The 17,656-nt window shown below is 43.8% G+C and overlaps 1 protein-coding gene across 2 annotated transcripts in view; it reads left to right on the top strand.

The window, feature by feature from the left end:
* Positions 1 to 17,656, top strand: part of PRRG1 (proline rich and Gla domain 1) — a 47,665-nt gene that overhangs the window by 21,127 nt on the left and 8,882 nt on the right. The window lies entirely within an intron of this gene.

Below are 17,656 nucleotides of genomic sequence, written 5' to 3'. Positions count from 1 at the left end.
ACTTGATCTGCTGCATGCTTGTTCTGGGTCTATGGCTAAAAGTAGTAGAGGCAGAGGATCAGCAGGACAGCCAGGCAACTGGTATTGTGTAAAAGGAAATAAATATGGCAGCCTCCATATAACTCTAACTTAAGGTTCCCTTTAAACGACAACTGAAGTGAGAAATATATGGAGGCTGCCATATTTATTTCCTTTTATACAATACCAGTTGCCTGGCAGTCCTACTGGTCTATTAGAATGCAGTAGTGTCTGAATAATGCCAGAAACAAGCATGCAGCTAATCTTTTAGATCTGACAATGTCAGAAACGCCTAATCTGCAGCATGCTTGTTCAGGGTTTATGGCTAAAAGTAGAGGATTAGCAGGATAGCCAGGCAACTGGTATTGCTTAAGAGGAAATAAATATGGCAGCCTCCATATCCCTCTTGCTTCAGTTGCCCTTTAAAAGAAACCATGCGAGACATGTAGGCTGCCATATTTATTTATATTTTTTTATTTAAACAATGCCAGTTGCCTGGCTATCCTGCTGATCTTTATGATCAGCAGTGTCTGAGTTGCACCTAAAACAAGCATGCAGCTAATCTTGTGAGATCTGACAAGGATGTCAGAAACATCTGATCTGCATATGTATGTTTAGGGTCTATGGCTAAAAGTATTATGCCGGGCATACACGGCAATTTCAGCCCTTATCGATCGAGCCGCTGATGGCTCGATTGATAATATCCGACAGGTCCGATGACCTGCCAGATAGGTTCCCCGCTGGCAGACAATAGTGGGGAATCGAGCGGGTGATGTGCAGCACCGGTGGGGACGAGCGGGGATCTATCCGCGCGGGGATGCTCCGGCATCGAGCCAGCGGCTCGATCCGGCGCATAATTGGCTAGGTGTATGCCTAGCATAAGAGGCGGTTGATGAGCAGGACAGCCAGACAAAGTGCTTTGTTTAAAAGGAAAAGCCTTCATGTATGTCTGTCTTACCTCAGTTTCCCATATAAACCTATAGCACACCATTCATAGTCCACCCAGTTATATAATTCATTTGCATGAAATTGACTACAGTATATAGAGCTCAGAAGTGTGTGTGTGTGTGTGTGTGTGTGTGTGTGTGTGTGTGTGTGTGTGTGTGTGTGTGTGTGTGTGTGTGTGTGTGTGTGTGTGTGTGTGTGTGTGTGTGTGTCTTTTTCTCCAGAAAGGGTTCATGGTCTTCTGGGTCTTGTAATATAGTGATGTTTGATATCGGTGTGATATGTTCCCTTACAGCTGTGTGTTGTATAGATGCAGCTCTATCACTGCATGAGGTATGGGATATCATAGAAGGTACAGTAGTATTTGTATAGGTCATCTTCTGTTATGCCTAGTACACACCATACAATTTTCTGTACGATTTTTTTTCTGTAAGATTTTCTGTAATTAGATTATTTTCTGTAAAGTACTGGTAGAGACTGGTCATTATCTCGGGTGCATTGTCTTCTGGTTATCTCCTGCTGAGTAGAACAATGCTTAATTGCTAGGCAGATAGATGGTTAGATAATTTCCAACATGTTGGAAATTATCTATCTGGCAGGTAAATCTAACGGAAAATCTTACAGAAAAGTGTATAGTGTGTACTAGGCATTATGCTGGGCATAGACGGTTCATCTTTCTTTATCAATCGAGCCGCTGATGGCTCGGTTGATAATTTCCGACAGGTCCGATCACCGCCCGGATCGATTCCCTGCTCGATACCCGCGGGCAGACAATAGCGGAAATCGAGCGGAAGATAAGGAAGCGCCCATGGGGACGAGCGGGAATCGATCCGGGCGGCCGCGGGGACACGGCGGGAGTCGATCCGGCGGGTAATCGAGCCACTGGATCGCTCTGTGTATTTCCAGCATTAGGCTAACCAGAGTTGTGCACTGCCAAGGTGCATACCAGTCACTATTGATAAAAGCCAAAACCTTAACCCAACTTGCATATTTTGATGCCTTCTAGTAACTCTCTTCTTCCAGACTTGTTGCTCAGAAACTCTACCTTGTAGTAGAAAGTGGTAAATTGGAAATATTACATTTTACATACACATACTTCATGTCTTAAAGGACTCTTGTATGGAGAGTATTGCTGTTGTAGTGGGAGAATATTTTGTGATTTGAAAAAAACACATTTTCTTCTGCTTTAGCGCAGAGAGAAGCTGATTCTCAGTAAGGGCTCGTTCCCACTGTTGCGACGCGATTTCGGCCGCATTCCGACGCTTGTAAAAACGCATGCGGATGCGTTTCCACATGCGTTTTTACCCGCGATTTCGCCTGCGATTTCGCATGGCAGGGTGCCATGCGAAATTAACCATGACACTGCCAGGGCTAAATAAAATTGAAAAAGGTGCGAAATCGCACGCGAAATCGCGGGTAAAAACGCATGTAACAAACGCATGCGTTTTTACTATTAAATACATTAGCGGCGATTCGCACGGATTCCCGACGCAGGCGAAATCGTTGGCTCTTTTGTGCGTTTTTTCACGCTGAAAAAAACGCACCTCAACAACGCTACAGTGGAAACAGGCCCATCCACTTGTATTACATGTGCGGATCTGCATGCGTTGGACGCATGCAGATTCGCGATAGTGGAAACGAGCCCTAAAGGTGATGCTGCTTGAGGTCCCTTCAGTACACATCAGAGTCTATGCTGGAAATCCGTCTGTTCTGCTGATGTCATAAGGCTTGGGAGCTCAGCAAAGCTGTGCATGTTTTCATGTTTTATTATGTTTAGTCTAGTGACTTCATTTTTTGTTTTAGTGACATGGTTGTTGCTTAGCAGCTGACGGAACTGTTTAACCCTGTTAATAAAAACAGTAAAACAATAATTATACATGACTAAAGGTGAGCATATAAGATTACAGAGCGGTAAGGAAAGTAAGGCTGGGATCACGCATATGCCGGATGAGAATATGCACAGTCCTAGTGCATTTTCATCCTTTTTGCATCAGTTTTTTTTTTTTTTTTTTTAAGTTTCATAGGCCAGGGACAGAACAGACCAAACAGAAGAATGATACATTCCTCTCTCCCATTTCTTCCTGTGAAAATGGGTGTGGTGAACGACTACTGTCGGTTCCTAATAACTGCCACTATGTCTATTAGCATATGATATCCAGTACATCGTGTTTTAGGGACGCGGAAAATGCTGCAGGCCGCATTAACATTGCAGTCTATGCATTGCCCATTTTTACCCCTGAACCACCTGCGCCCAAATTACCTTCTTCGCTGTATCAGACCTTTTGCTGGATCCACCACCATTAGGTGGTCTCAGCTAGGAGTGGCTGTATGCGGACATGTGAGTTGTGGTTGTGCTGAGTGTCTGGTTGCATTACATGTGACATTTTTTAAATGTTTTCTGAAAAAGTAATTAAAGTTTTTTTTGTATTTTTATAAATAGACTTGTTTGGTTGAATTTATTGCATATGCCACCCAACCCCTCATTTTCCTTGATTTTTACGTTACTTTTGCTGGATCCAGGCGACCTAGGCAGAAAGCAGACACAAGTTCTGCATAGGAGGCCAGGTTGGAATTTTAAGTTGTGCGGCAATGTGAGGTGATGGATGGCTACATATTAGGACACTAAACAAAAGAATTATTCTTTTATATCTGGAGTTTCCCTTTTTTAAAGTAAAATTCCGCTTTTGTTAATTACAAAAAACAAAATCCACTCCGTTCAGATCTATACATGGCAAGACATTTTTAATAAGTTATTTCACAACAACTAAATGGCGCCCAGTGTTCCCAGGCAAGGGTGCAGCTAAGCAGTCTGTAAGAATTCGGACTCTGCAGAAATGTAGTGTCGCAGTGCTAGAAGCAGTCTCATCATAGCGGTCTAGTTAATAATATTAATGCTTTTTTCTGCTCAGTATGTAATACAGAATTTACCCTTTCCACACCCTTCCCAGTGTGGTAATAGAAAATGTTCAAGCAAACCTGTGGCGGGAAAAAAAAATTAAATTCCATACTTGCCCCAGTAGAAGCCTGTGGGTGATGCTGTGGCTTCCCTGACCCCCATCCACCTCAGAGATGCTTGCTGAAGCTGTGTACCAGCACAGCTGCACATTATAGATTTAAAAAAAATAGATATCCACTGCTCATTAATGTAAATTTCTGATCATATGCAATAAAATGGGAGGCTAACCAGGGCATTAAACTCCAGAAAGCCAAGTGGTGCTGTTGTCCTGTGGTAGTTTTTTTTCCCTCCTGTAGTTTGTGCACCCATAGCTATGAAGATACCCATACATCTAGCAATGTATGGGCAGACTGACCATGAGACAGACCTATCTATCCATCTATCTTTCTGCGATCTTTCAGCGCTTTGCTGATCGCCAGCGATGTATCCCTATGGATAAATTCACACATGCAGCATTTTGTGGGGCGATTGCGCTGTGATTCTCATTCTATTGCACTGCACATTGCCTGTGCAGTGCACATTCTCACCTGTCCTGATGGGACGGCTCCTGGACTCATCTGCCATCATCCCCTTGTGTGTCATTATCACGAGCACCGTGGTGCGTGATGTCACCTACATCTGCTGACACATGGGGTGAGGGCAGAGGAGGTTGGGAGTCATGCCAGCGGGACAGGTGAGAATTTACACTGCACATGAGGGGGGGGTATTTTACACTTGGGGAGACAATGGCCAGGGGGTTGCCACATATGTTGTTCTCACGCCAGTTAACTGCTAAACAGTAACCAGCACATCTGTCATCTTTGTGTTTACTACTTACCTGCATCAGTGTTTTTACTTCAGTTAACATCTGGAAATATGCCTGAAGAAGGGACCAGATCCCAGAAAGCTTGCATCATTTAACTTTATCAGTTAGCCATTAAAAGGTATTACTTTTACAAGACTGTTATTTTTTTTTTTTTTTTTCCTACCTACATAATTTGTTTGGCTAACACGATACAGAGACCTTTTTTCTACTATCCGCATGTCCTATCAATGCATTTGACTAATTTTGGCCTGAAATCGGACAGCCATGCTTGTTGCGGCACTGATTCTCTTCTGATTTAGTAAAATTATGGAATTGGATGGTCAATCGCCACGCAAAATTGCTAGATGTATGGCTAACTTTATGCAATGAAGCCAAACCTAAGCATTTCATTTCAAAACCTGTTGAGCTGGTGTGATCTGAAGTTACGTTGTCTCTGCTTATGTGAAATTCAATGATCAGGTATATCACTAGCGTACCTGAAAATAAACATTATTGAATCCACTAAACAAACTTTCCTTCACCATTATGCATTTATTTCATTTGATTTCTGTTTGTTGTGGTGGGATTTTTTTTTTCTATTTGAAATGGCTGAACTTTTGTAATCTGCTCTAGAAAATCCCCCAGCTGAACAATTTCCCCTCACAATGGCAGGCTGTCAGAGCTGTGTGCTGGCTTTGTGTGCTGGCACAGAATCTGCTGTATCACCCTCTGCTATGTGATGTGATAAGCCCTGGGGATCTTTGTCCAGAGAAAATGGGATTCATGTGCCAGAGGGCTTCAAAAAAACAACTCATGCCAGCAGTGAATGGGAGTGTTGTACTGGGACCTCTGTGACAATATTGGAGTGTGCCACACAAATAACCCTCTTTGAGACTTCTTCCCCCTCCCCCTTATGGTTTGCATTCAGAGTCATGTGTAGCAGCTAGTTGTTTGAATACAGTAATACAGTGAGAGACTATTTCAAGGAAAAGATAAATTTGCATTTTGAAGCAGAACTAAAGTTTTCAAACAAATTAACAGAACAAATAGACACCCCTTTATTCATTTTTGAAAAAAAAAATGTATGTATGTATGTATGTATGTATGTATTTCAAGACATTTGTTTAGCTTTTACAATGTAACTTTTTTCTCTCGGAGTGATCATTGTCTAAAATGTGCCTTATTCTTTCATTTGCTCTTTACAGGACATAAATATTTATTTTTAGTATTTATATAGCGCCGACGTATTATGTACTGTACAGAGTATATTATCTTGACACTAACTGTCCCTCAGAGGGGCTCACAATCTAATGCTTACCATAGTAATATGTCTATGTATGTATCGTGTAGTGCAGGGATCCCCAACCACCGGTCCGCGGCCCACTGCTGGTCCGTGGGACGTTTGTAGTTGGGCTGCGGGACTGTCCTCTTGCACAAAAGTCGCCCACACCCATCCCCCCCCCCCCCCTCCGGCCGCTTCCTCTATATTCCCCTCTCCTGCCTGTGTAACTGATTCACAGCAGCGCGCCCCGCAGCTGCTGTGATGAGGCAGGAGAGAGAGCGGTTCCTATAGTAACGGTGATACACATCGCCGCTACAGGAAGCTGTGCTCTCTCCTGCTTCCTGCCTTGTCACAGCAGCCGCGGGGATGGCTATACTGGGGCACTTCCTTCGCCTACTGGGCACTATACTAGCTATACTGGGGCACTACCTACCCATACTAAGCACTATACTAGCTATACTGGGCGCTATACTAGGGCGCTAGTACCTACCCATACTGGGCACTATACTAGCTATACTGTGGCTGGAAAGTGTAATGGTTAAGGGCTCTGCCTCTGACACAGGAGACCTAGGTTCGAATCTTGGCTCTGCCTGTTCAGTAAGCCAGCACCTATTCAGTAGGAGACCTTAAGCAAGTCCCCCTAACACTGCTACTGCCTATAGAGTGCGTCCTAGTGGCTGCAGCTCTGGCACTTTGAGTGCGCCAGGAGAAAAGCGCTATATAAGTGTTTGTTTTGTCTCTATACTGGGTACTTTACTAGCTATACTAGGGCACTACCTACTCATACTAGGCACTATACTAGCTATACTGGGGCACTACCTACCCATACTGGGACTATACTAGCTATACTGGGGCACTGTGCAATGTTGATGGTGAACAGATCAAAACACTGACAGAATCCATGGATGGCAAGCTTTTGAGTGTCCTTGCAAAGAAAGGTGGCTATATTGGTCACTGATTTTGTTTTTGTTTTGTTTTTGAATGTCAGAAATGTATATTTGTGAATGTTGAGATGTTATATTGGTTTCACTGGTAAAAATAATTGAAATGGGTATATATTTGTTTTTTAAGTTGCCTAATAATTATGCACAGTAATAGTCACCTGCACACACAGACAGTGTTCTCCCCAGAGCCTTTCAGCTGGGCGGAGCGCCCACCTGACCCTGCCCTCCCGCCCGGCTGCCGCTTGCCCTGGTCTGTAGCAAAGTTACTTCCTCCTCTTGAATCATTACAGCAGCAGCGGCTGTGTCTGTGCAGCCAGCTCGCTGTCAGGGACGCTCTCTCCACCCTCTTCCCCAGCTCCCTTCGTAGTGTAGAGTAATGGAGGGGCGGGGAAAGGTCCTGTGAAGTTAAGCAGGAGAGATAAAGTTGTACCGCTGGACGCCTGTCTCTATTCATTCCAACCGGCAAGTCTCCTGTCATTACGGGGGAGGGGGGCTGTCTCGCAGCCGTTGCTGTGCTAAATGCCTTTTATATTCAGACAGCACTAGATTAGCTTCACACTCTTGCACAGTACTGACCTCCCTAATGACTAGTGAGACGTGGAGAGGAGAGCTGTAACGTTGCAGCAGATTTCTGCTGAGATTATAAAAAAAGGTGACATTACTGACCTCCTTTCTACAAAATAAAAAAGCAGTTTAGGTGCAATCTTAGCTAAACTTGGAAAATGCTTGCAGTTATTACATTATAAACTACAAAGCAGATGATCCAGCAGCCTCCCCTCTAATATTCATAGCAGAGAACTTTCATGCTGGATGATTGGCCCCCTTAAAAGTGTGTGTGTGTGTGAGAGAGAGTGTGTGTGAGAGAGTGTGTGTGTGTGTGTGTGTGTGTGTGTGTGTGTGTGTGTGTGTGTGTGTGTATATAGTGTGTGTGTGTGTATATAGTGTGTGTGTGTGTATATAGTGTGTGTGTGTGTATATAGTGTGTGTGTGTGTATATAGTGTGTGTGTGTGTATATAGTGTGTGTGTGTGTATATAGTGTGTGTGTGTGTATATAGGGTGTGTGTGTGTATATAGGGTGTGTGTGTGTGTACAGGGTGTGTGTGTGTGTACTGTGTGTGTGTGTGTGTGTGTGTTTTCCATGTGTGTGTGTGTACACTGTGTGTGTGTGTACACTGTGTGTGTGTGTACAGTGTGTGTGTGTGTACAGTGTGTGTGTGTGTGTGTGTGTGTACAGGGTGTGTGTGTGTACAGGGTGTGTGTGTGTACAGTGTGTGTGTGTGTGTGTGTGTGTGTGTACAGGGTGTGTGTGTGTGTGTACAGGGTGTGTGTGTGTGTACAGTGTGTGTGTGTGTGTTTTCCATGTGTGTGTGTGTGTGTGTACAGTGTGTGTGTGTGTGTGTGTGTGTGTGTACAGTGTGTGTGTGTGTACTGTGTGTGTGTGTACTGTGTGTGTGTGTACAGTGTGTGTGTGTGTACAGGGTGTGTGTAGTGTGTGTGTGTGTGTGTGTACAGGGTGTGTGTGTGTACAGGGTGTGTGTAGTGTGTGTGTGTGTGTGTGTGTGTGTACAGGGTGTGTGTACAGTGTGTGTGTAGTGTGTGTGTGTGTGTATGTACAGTGTGTGTGTGTGTGTGTGTACAGTGTGTGTGTACAGTGTGTGTGTGTGTACAGTGTGTGTGTGTGTACAGTGTGTGTGTGTGTACAGTGTGTGTGTGTGTACAGTGTGTGTACAGTGTGTGTGTACAGTGTGTGTGTACAGTGTGTGTGTACAGTGTGTGTGTACAGTGTGTGTGTGTGTCTGTTTTTATCCTGGCCTGTCCCCCACACATCCAGTAGTACCTAGCTTATCCCCCCCCCCCCCTCTTGAACCCAGTGTGACCCTCCCCACCCGGCTACTTTTTTATGCCACCCGGCTGGAAAAATATTCTGGGGAGAACACTGCACAGATATCCCCCTAAAATAGCTAAAACTAAAAACAAACTAAAAACTACTTTCAAAAATATTCAGCTTTGACATTAGAGACACTGAAGCGAAAAAAAACTGATATGATTTGTATGTGTAGTACAGCTAAGAAATAAAACATTAAGATTAGATATATCAGTCTAATTGTTTCCAGTACAGCAAGAGTTAAGAAACTCTAGTTGTTATCTCTATGCAAAAAAGCCATTAATCTCTATGACTTTCAAAGTTGTGGAGTGGGCTGTTATCTGACTTTTATTATCTCAACTGTAAGTGAACTAATTACTTTTTCCCTGCCAGAGGAGAGGTCATTAGTTCACAGACTGCTCTGAAAGAATCATTTTGAATGCTGAGTGTTGTGTAATCTGCACATATTGGAGAATGACGCAATGTTAGAAAAAACACTATATACCTGAAAATAAAAATATGAAGATATTTTCTTTGCTGCTAATCTTCTAGTAATTATTCATAGTACACAACCAATTCACTATATCATATATTTTTTTTTTTTCGTTTCAGTGTCTCTTTAATGAGTTTTTTGGGTTCATTGAGAACATGGTGGTTGTTCAATAATAAAATGATTCCTCAAAAATACAACGTGCCTAATCTGCACTCTCTGTATACTTGGGCAACTGTGCTAGCTATGCTGGGGCAACTGTGCTAGCTATGCTGGGGCAACTGTGCTAGCTATGCTGGGGCAACTGTGCTAGCTATGCTGGGGCAACTGTGCTAGCTATACTGGGGCAACTATGCTAGCTATACTGTGGGCAACTATGCTAGCTGTACGTGGGCAACTATGCTAGCTGTACGTGGGCAACTATGCTAGCTGTACCTGGGGCACTATGCTAGCTGTACCTGGGGCACTATGCTAGCTGTACCTGGGGCACTATGCTAGCTGTACCTGGGGCAACTATGAGAGCTATGCGGCCGCACCCCAGCCCTCGCAATTCCCCCCCCCCCCCCCCCCCCGTAATCCGACACTGTCCTCTAGGACACCCCCCGCAGTCCCCGGAGAAAAATTTGGTCAGAGTGGTCCCCGGGCCGGAAAAGGTTGGGGACCCCTGGTGTAGTGTATGTATAGTGGTTTAGGGCCAATTCAGGGGGAAGCCAGTTAACTAATCTGTATGTTCTTGCGATATGGGAGGAAACCAGAGTGCCCAGAGGAAACCCACACAGTCACAGGGAGAACATACAACTCCTTGCAGATGTTGACTTGGCTGGAATTCGAACCGGGGACCCAGTGCTAAGCACTAAGCCACCGTGCTGCATACAGAATAACGGGGGTAATCTGTATGTCAGTATACTGAGGCTTCTTTTACACTTGTACGCTCTTTGTGTTACTCTTTCTGCACACAGGGTAACGCAACAGCAATGAAAGTGTATGGGGCCCAGTACACTTACCGCGTTGCACCGGACGCATCAGATTTGCTGCCGACCTGCCACAGAGTTAACTTTGCGTTACCATGCAAATTATGCGCCAATGCAATGAATAAAGTCTATGGCCATTGCATAATTTTTAAATTTGTTGTGCGGAAGACATGAATACGACAGGGAGGCCAGGATTCCCAGTGACGTGCTTCCTGCGCAAGGGGTAGTTGCGGGTGTCGAAGGGAGTGCTGGGGGAGCGGCACTATGCATATGACCCTCTCGGAGCACACGTTTTTGGCGATGCGAGGGGGGGGGGGACGGTGCATCACACCACAAAGCTTCCCCCTCCTTCCCCAGGTATATCCCCAGGTATAAAACAGGCTTCAAACTGCTTCAATGATCCTCTGTGTTGGATTTCTGTTTGCAAGTACTTAAAGAGAACCCGAGGTGTGTTTAAAGAATGTTATCTGCATACAGAGGCTGGATCTGCCTATACAGCCCAGCCTCTGTTGCTATCCCAAACCCCACTAAGGTCCCCCTGCACTCTGCAATCCCTCGTAAATCACAGCTATGCTGTGAGGCTGTGTTTACATCTGGAGTGTCAGTCTCGGCTGCTCCCCCGCCTCCTGCATAGCTCTGGTCCCCGCCCCCGTCCCTTCCCTCCAATCAGCGGGGAGGGAAGGGATGCAGGCGGGGACCGGAGTTCTGCAGGAGGCGGGGAGAGCAGCAGACTGACACTATAGAGATAAACACAGCCAGCTCTGACAAGCTGTTTGTCAGCAGCGTGGCTGTGATTTATGAGGGATTGCAGAGTACAGGGGGACCTTAGGGGGGTTTGGGATAGCAACAGAGGCTGGGCTGTATAGGCAGATCCAGCCTCTGTATGCAGATAATATTCTTCAAACCCACCTCGGGTTCTCTTTAAAATGCCACAGCACTTTGTATCAGACAAAGCTTGATGTGCTTGGAGAACATAGAACTATGGCCTGCTGGCCGGATTAGGCCCGCTTGCACCTGTTACTCCTGTCCACAGACAGGCGGCTGGATCCCCCTCCTCGACTCCACAGACTTGGGTCGTAGATGATTTAGCTAGCGCTGGAAGGGCTTGTTCAGCATTAGGTCTAATTCAATTGTCGCAGCTACAGAGTTTCTCTTGTGAAAGGACAGAAGAAAAGTCTGTCCAGCACCACTCCTTTTTACTTAAAACCGCTTTAATATCCAATACTGTACTAGCACATACAGTGTATGAAACATAATTAAAACCATTGAATGCAATGCAATCACCATGCAGTCTACACAATAGCCATAATAGAGTTCTGCATAGAGAATATCTGTACAATTTAGGGAGATCAGACAGGCCTCTGAATGTGTCCTTAAGTTTTCCTTATTTAGCAGACTAGTAACATAATGCTTTGGAAAAAAGCCTGTCTGGAGAAATCAGTGTAACACCTCTACACTACACATCTTCCAAGGACACTTGCCTTCTCTTCTGAAAAGCATTTATATTCATTTGCAAAGTGATTATATATAGAATGGCTTCCTAAATACATCAAGATGCAGGAATTGCTTTCGATGTGTAACGTGAGCTAAAAATACTGCAAAGGCTCAAAGAGCTGAGGTGCTAAAACCTCTTTTGTTCACCGAATTGTTGAGTACATTCAGTGAACTGTAAAAGCCCTCAGCCTTTGTTATGCAGTGAAATCCCACCATGTGACTAAAACAACTCCTGTTCCATTCTGAAGAGGGGTGTTTTCTTCATGCCCCTTTTTCCCCTTTTTACACTTCATTAAAAGAAAATTAAAAACTTTTGCTGATGTGATTTCTATAATTTCAGCCAAGTCCGCCGTTTTTGGAACATGCAAAATTCTTCTGTCTCTGCATGCTATTGGCACATGAAATAAAAGTTTTATATTTACATTTCAGCCGTAACCAGCAGTGATGTGTGAACTTGGCAAATGCATGAAATTATGCTGCCTTGCAACCATGGCAACAGCATCTGCTCAACAAGAGTGCATGTTTCTAAACTTTTATCCAATGCAGACATATGGTACATTATTATTTTCTTTCAGTAGCCTGCTGCAGTCTCCTACCTTGCAATAATTGCCAGGGAGGGAAAAAAAGGCTATGATAAAGTTTGCTAAAATGTTTTGTGGCCATTGTTCCATTGTAGCAGCGTATTTGTGCAATGTCCTCGTACCACCCTTTTACCTCCTGCCAAGAAATGTCACAAAAGGAGAGTGCAGTGGTGTTATTTTTAGCTGCGGAATTTCCTCTGGTGAGCTCAGTGTGCCTCTGGTGATAGACTTCACTGTAGTGGAATGCACAGTGTTGGGGATGGAGAGCCTTTGTCTGTAGGAATTAGTATCAGCTCCAGGAGATGAACTTTTCATATGCTCTGTCTCTGCTGCTGCTTCCTTTTTTCCCCCTTTCTCATTTCTGTGTCTGCTTGATGTTGTTTTTTTTTTTTGTTTTGTTTTTTTTTTTCTTCAGCAAGGTCTTCGATAATTTTACAGCCATTAACTTTACATGTTTGTCATACATGCGCTTGGGAACCTTTATGTCTCTGCAAATTGCCTTGAAATAGACATTGAAAAGATTGGTACATTTTCCTTATTAAAGGATCCTGAGATGTCTGTACAGTACAGCTATAGACCTTCTCTGTATACATGGATTGTGTATACATCCCTAAAGCCTCATACACTGCACTAGGACTGTCACCCACCATACAAAAATTGGTCCTCAATCTCTTGGGTGGCAGCACAAGGCCAGGGCTGTACAGACATGTGAGCCTGTTCTGTTGCTATGTAGCGGGGAGGAGTGCCCACAGAGTAGTGCATGATGGAGCAACACAGAGCGGGTAAGAACAATGCTCTCAGCAATTGATTGGTCAAGTCAGTCCGCCAGGCTCGGACCTCCCTCCCTCACCTGGGTCCCCCATCTGCGCTCCCCCTCCAGCTTTAAAAAGTTAAGTAGCAGCCGCTACTAGTAAGAGGCAACGGGCGGGGATCACTCACCTCTTCAGTGTTCCAGCAACGCTGTCCACTTACAATACAGTGGGCGACGTTGCAGGAAGTGACGACAGTGGAACGCGGAAGAGGTGAGTGATCCCCGCCCGTTGCCTCTTACTAGTAGCGGCTGCTACTTTTCTTTTTTAAAGCTGGAGGGGGAGCGCAGATCGGGGGACCCAGGCGAGGGAGGCGGGGACCGACACCCCCCCCCCCCCCCCCTCCCCGCCGCTTTGCCCAATACCTCCTTCCTGCCTGCTACCCCCACCAGCTCGGTGGCCCCCCACCCACGGCTTGAGGGGGGGGGGGGGGGGGGGCGGTAATTTTTTTTTTTTTTTCCCCCTAAGTCTGCCTCAGGCGGCAAAAAGTCTAGGGCCGGCCCTGCCAGAAGCACCTGTTGCATGCTTGTTCAGGATATATGGCTAGAATCATTATAGTCAGAGGATCAGCAGGGTAGCCAGGCAACTGGTATTGCTTAAAGGGCACCCAATGCAAAAATTTACTAAACAATTCTATCTATCTTCCTTCTCCTAAACATGACTTTTTAAGATATTCCACAGTTTTATTTAGTTTATTTGTTTAAATTTTAGGTTAGTTTATTTAAATCTACTTTTTAAGTTTTTTTTAACTGTTTTATTGTTTTTGCTCATAGACACATTCATTGAAGTATGCCAGTGCTAAAATCTATGAACTTTTGACCCTTTTTATCTCTTTCCTGCTCTCAGAAGCCATTTTATGCTAGGAAAGTGTTTTATAGTTGGAATTTCTTATCAGTGAGGGTCGCACTGTAGTCACTTCCTGTCTGAGTCAGGACTGAGTCAGCCACTTACATACCTGATATTTAACTCTTTCAGGCAGAGAAAGGGAAAAAAAAGGAACACCGTATAGTTATTAGTGTGCTTGACACTGTACATACCCATGTCTATCTCATCATGTCACATGTCACTTCGGGTATTTTTTAAAAGGAAATAAATATGGCAGCCTCCATATCCCACTCGCTTCAGTTGTCCTTAAAGTGGATCCGAGATGAACTTTTACTCCTTGCATAATTGTGTTCCTTACGTATAGTTTATAGGGCATTCCTCAAGCCAAATACTTGTTTTGTTTTAATACCCTATTTTCCTATAGACTAAACAAGCCACACCCACAGCTTCTCCAGAGTGCCTTGGCGCTTGCAAGGGATTGTGGGATTTCAGTCTGGGCAGGTGAAAAAGGTGTTACTAGCTATAGATTTCAGAGGCAGAGTTTTCACAATCTGAGAGCTGCAGTGCAGATACAGATCAGTTGCCTGCGTAATGGAGGAGATAAGAGTGGAGTTTTCACAGAATATGCAGATTAGCATGCCTAGATACAGATAAGCTTGCCTGTGTGTGTAATTGTGTAATAGTGACAAGCAGAAAACATGTCTGCTCCCATTGTATCACAGGAAAAAATATTAAATATACTGTTGAAGCGGTTTGAAGATAGATTTGCTGTGTAAACTATCTAAACTTTAGATAAGATATATAGACAAGTCACTTGTTATATTTAGTTTTTCATCTCGGATCCGCTTAGCTATTTCAGTGGGTTTGTTAAGCAAGAAAAGGCAGTAGGTCTTAGTGATTTATAGTACACTACAGCCTATTAGCTTTCACGTCATTTTCATATCATTTCTGAGAAGATAGCTGCTCATGGCTTAAGTCCCACATTTGAATCTGGATGAGTACCGTACACTCTATGCAAGCAGTTTGTTCTTTCGCCCCTTGTTTGTGTGGTAGGTTAATTGGTCCTTGGTCCTGACCCATCATGGTTAAAGAAAACTGTCATCATTTTTCCAGACATTTGGCCTCAACTCACTAACCTTAACCACTTAAACCCCCGCGGTACGAATTTCTCCGTCCCTTTTTTCCCCCCTAAAAAACCAGGGACGGAGAAATCCGTACCTTCCGCGCTACCGCCGCTGTCCGCGCTCCCGCCGCTCGTGCGCGCGCACCCGCCGCTCGTGCACGCCGCCGCCTGCTCGCACGGAGATCAATGAACGGGAAAATCCATTCCCGTTCGTTGATCTAAGCCCCCTCAATGATCGCGCTGCTTCTATTAGAAACAGCGCGATCATTGTGATTCTCCAGCCTCCTACTGCTTCCTGTAAGCGTCCGGAAGGACGCTTACAGGTCGCATGTAAACAAACACACTGTGGCCATCTTGTGGCCAAATAGTAAACTACACCCTAAAAGCATTTTACATAAACAAACATTACATTTACACAATAAATTAACTCATTACCTCCCACACTCCCCAATTTTTTTATTTTTTTTTGTAATTCAAAAAAAAAAAAATACAATAAAAAAAAACCATAAATGGTTACCTTAGGGACTGAACTTTTTAAATATTTATGTCAAGAGGGTATAACACTGTTACTTTATAAACTGCGGGCTTGTAATTAGGGATGGATGCAAAACTGAAAAAAATGCACCTTTATTTCCAAATTAAAATATTGTCGCCAAACATTGTGATAGGGACATAATTTAAATGGTTTTATAACCGGGATAAATGGTTAAATACATTTCATGGGTTTTAATTACAGTAGCATGCTTTATTTAAAAACGATAATGGCCAAAAACTGAAAAGTAGTAATTTTTTCCCACATTTTTTCCTATTTTCCCATTAAAACACATTTAGAATAAAATAATTCTTGGCATAATGTCCCACCTAAAGAAAGCCTAATTGGTGGCGAAAAAAACAAGATATAGTTCATTTCATTGGGATAAGTAATAATAAAGTTATAGACGAATTACCAATGGAAGGAGCGCTGAAAGGTGAAAATTGCTCTGGTGTTCAAGGGGTAAAACCCCTCAGGGGTGAAGTGGTTAACTCCTGTCTTTAATAACGCTTCTGAGCTGTTTTACAGTTATCACCATGGTGATGTAATTGTGATAACTGTAAAACAGCTCAGAAGAGTTATTAAAGACAGGAGTTAAGGTTAGTGAATTGAGGCCATTGGGGGTGTTTGTTTGTAATCAGTGCATTTTATTGTGGCCATTAACGCAATGCATTTTTTTTCAATTGATAAGTGTAGACTAGCAAAGCATGGGCTGTCAGTTCTGATGCATTTCTGGATGCTGAAAAATGGTGTGAATAGACCATTTGTGACATGAATTGTTCAGCTTGCGTTGCTGAACATACAGTTTTCAGCTGTGAAAAATGTCAGCCCTATATAATGTCATATGAATAGGTTTCTACAAATCCTAGTTCTTTGCCTTCTTTTGGTCTAAAAGCTCTGTTCATTACTTATATGTATAAAATTATTTCATTTTAAACAATATCAGTTGCCAGGCAGTCCTGCTGATCTATTTGGCTGCAGTAGTGTCTGAATAACACACCTGAAAAAGCATGTACCTTATCTTGTCAGTATTGACAAAAATGACAAACTCCTGGTCTGCTGCATGCTTGTTCAGGGTCTGTGGTAAAAGTATTAGAGGCAGCAGGATAGCCAGACACCTGGTATTGCTTAAAGACGACCTCCATTCAAAAAAATAGAAAGTTGAATGCCAATACATATATACGTATAATGTTTATGTATGTTTATGCACTGTACAGTTAGACGAAGTTTCATAATGTCTAGAATAGACACACCTCTATTTGTAGTAGCACCTCTATCTTTCTCCTCTTACTGATGCCTTGCAAGTACACGAATCAGCATTGTGTCCTCCCATCCAGGATTATGTCCTCCCCCGCCTTGTACCCTCCCCGTCATGCAAATATGCCAAAGAAATCCCGCACATGCTCTGTACAGATTATGAGCTGGACTGATGACCTTACCTGATCATGCACCTCCATTACTGTGAACCCATGCTATGCATCTGAGTGAACCTAACTTGCCTAATCTCCATGCTCCATCCAGTGACTGACTAAGCATTACCTTGTACTCATACTGTGCTGTGTGACCTGGTCTTTCTTGTATTCATGTATTGCCATTTTGCTGTATGTCACCCCTAAATACCGTCTTTCCCCGAAAATAAGACAGTGTCTTATATTAATTTTTGCTCTAAAAGATATACTAGGGCTTATTTTCTATTTGTGTCTCTCAGCAGAACACTTCCTGTTCCTTTTGTACTGTGATGTTCATGGATTTGAAAGTATGCTTCTGTACTGATCAGGCACCTGCCCTGTCTTCCCTGCACACAGCTGATAACCTTGCTGTGTGCTGGGATGACAGGATTGGCACTGCACCACTGTGTCCCCACTTACTGGCTGCCTCATCCTCCTCTTCAACTTCCGCTAGGGCTTATTTTCAGGGTAGGGCTTATATTTCAAGCATGCACAAAATTTCAGCTAGGGCTTATTTTCAGGGTAGGTCTTATTTTCAGGGAAAGAGGGTATAGTCTGTAACCTAAACTAATGTCCAGCGCTGCGTAGT

This window comes from Hyperolius riggenbachi, chromosome 2 (assembly GCF_040937935.1).
Source record: "Hyperolius riggenbachi isolate aHypRig1 chromosome 2, aHypRig1.pri, whole genome shotgun sequence".
In the NCBI taxonomy this organism is placed as follows: Eukaryota; Metazoa; Chordata; class Amphibia; order Anura; family Hyperoliidae; genus Hyperolius; species Hyperolius riggenbachi.
The sequence above is the reverse complement of the archived record's forward strand: the minus strand, read 5'-3'. Positions and strand labels throughout refer to the sequence as shown.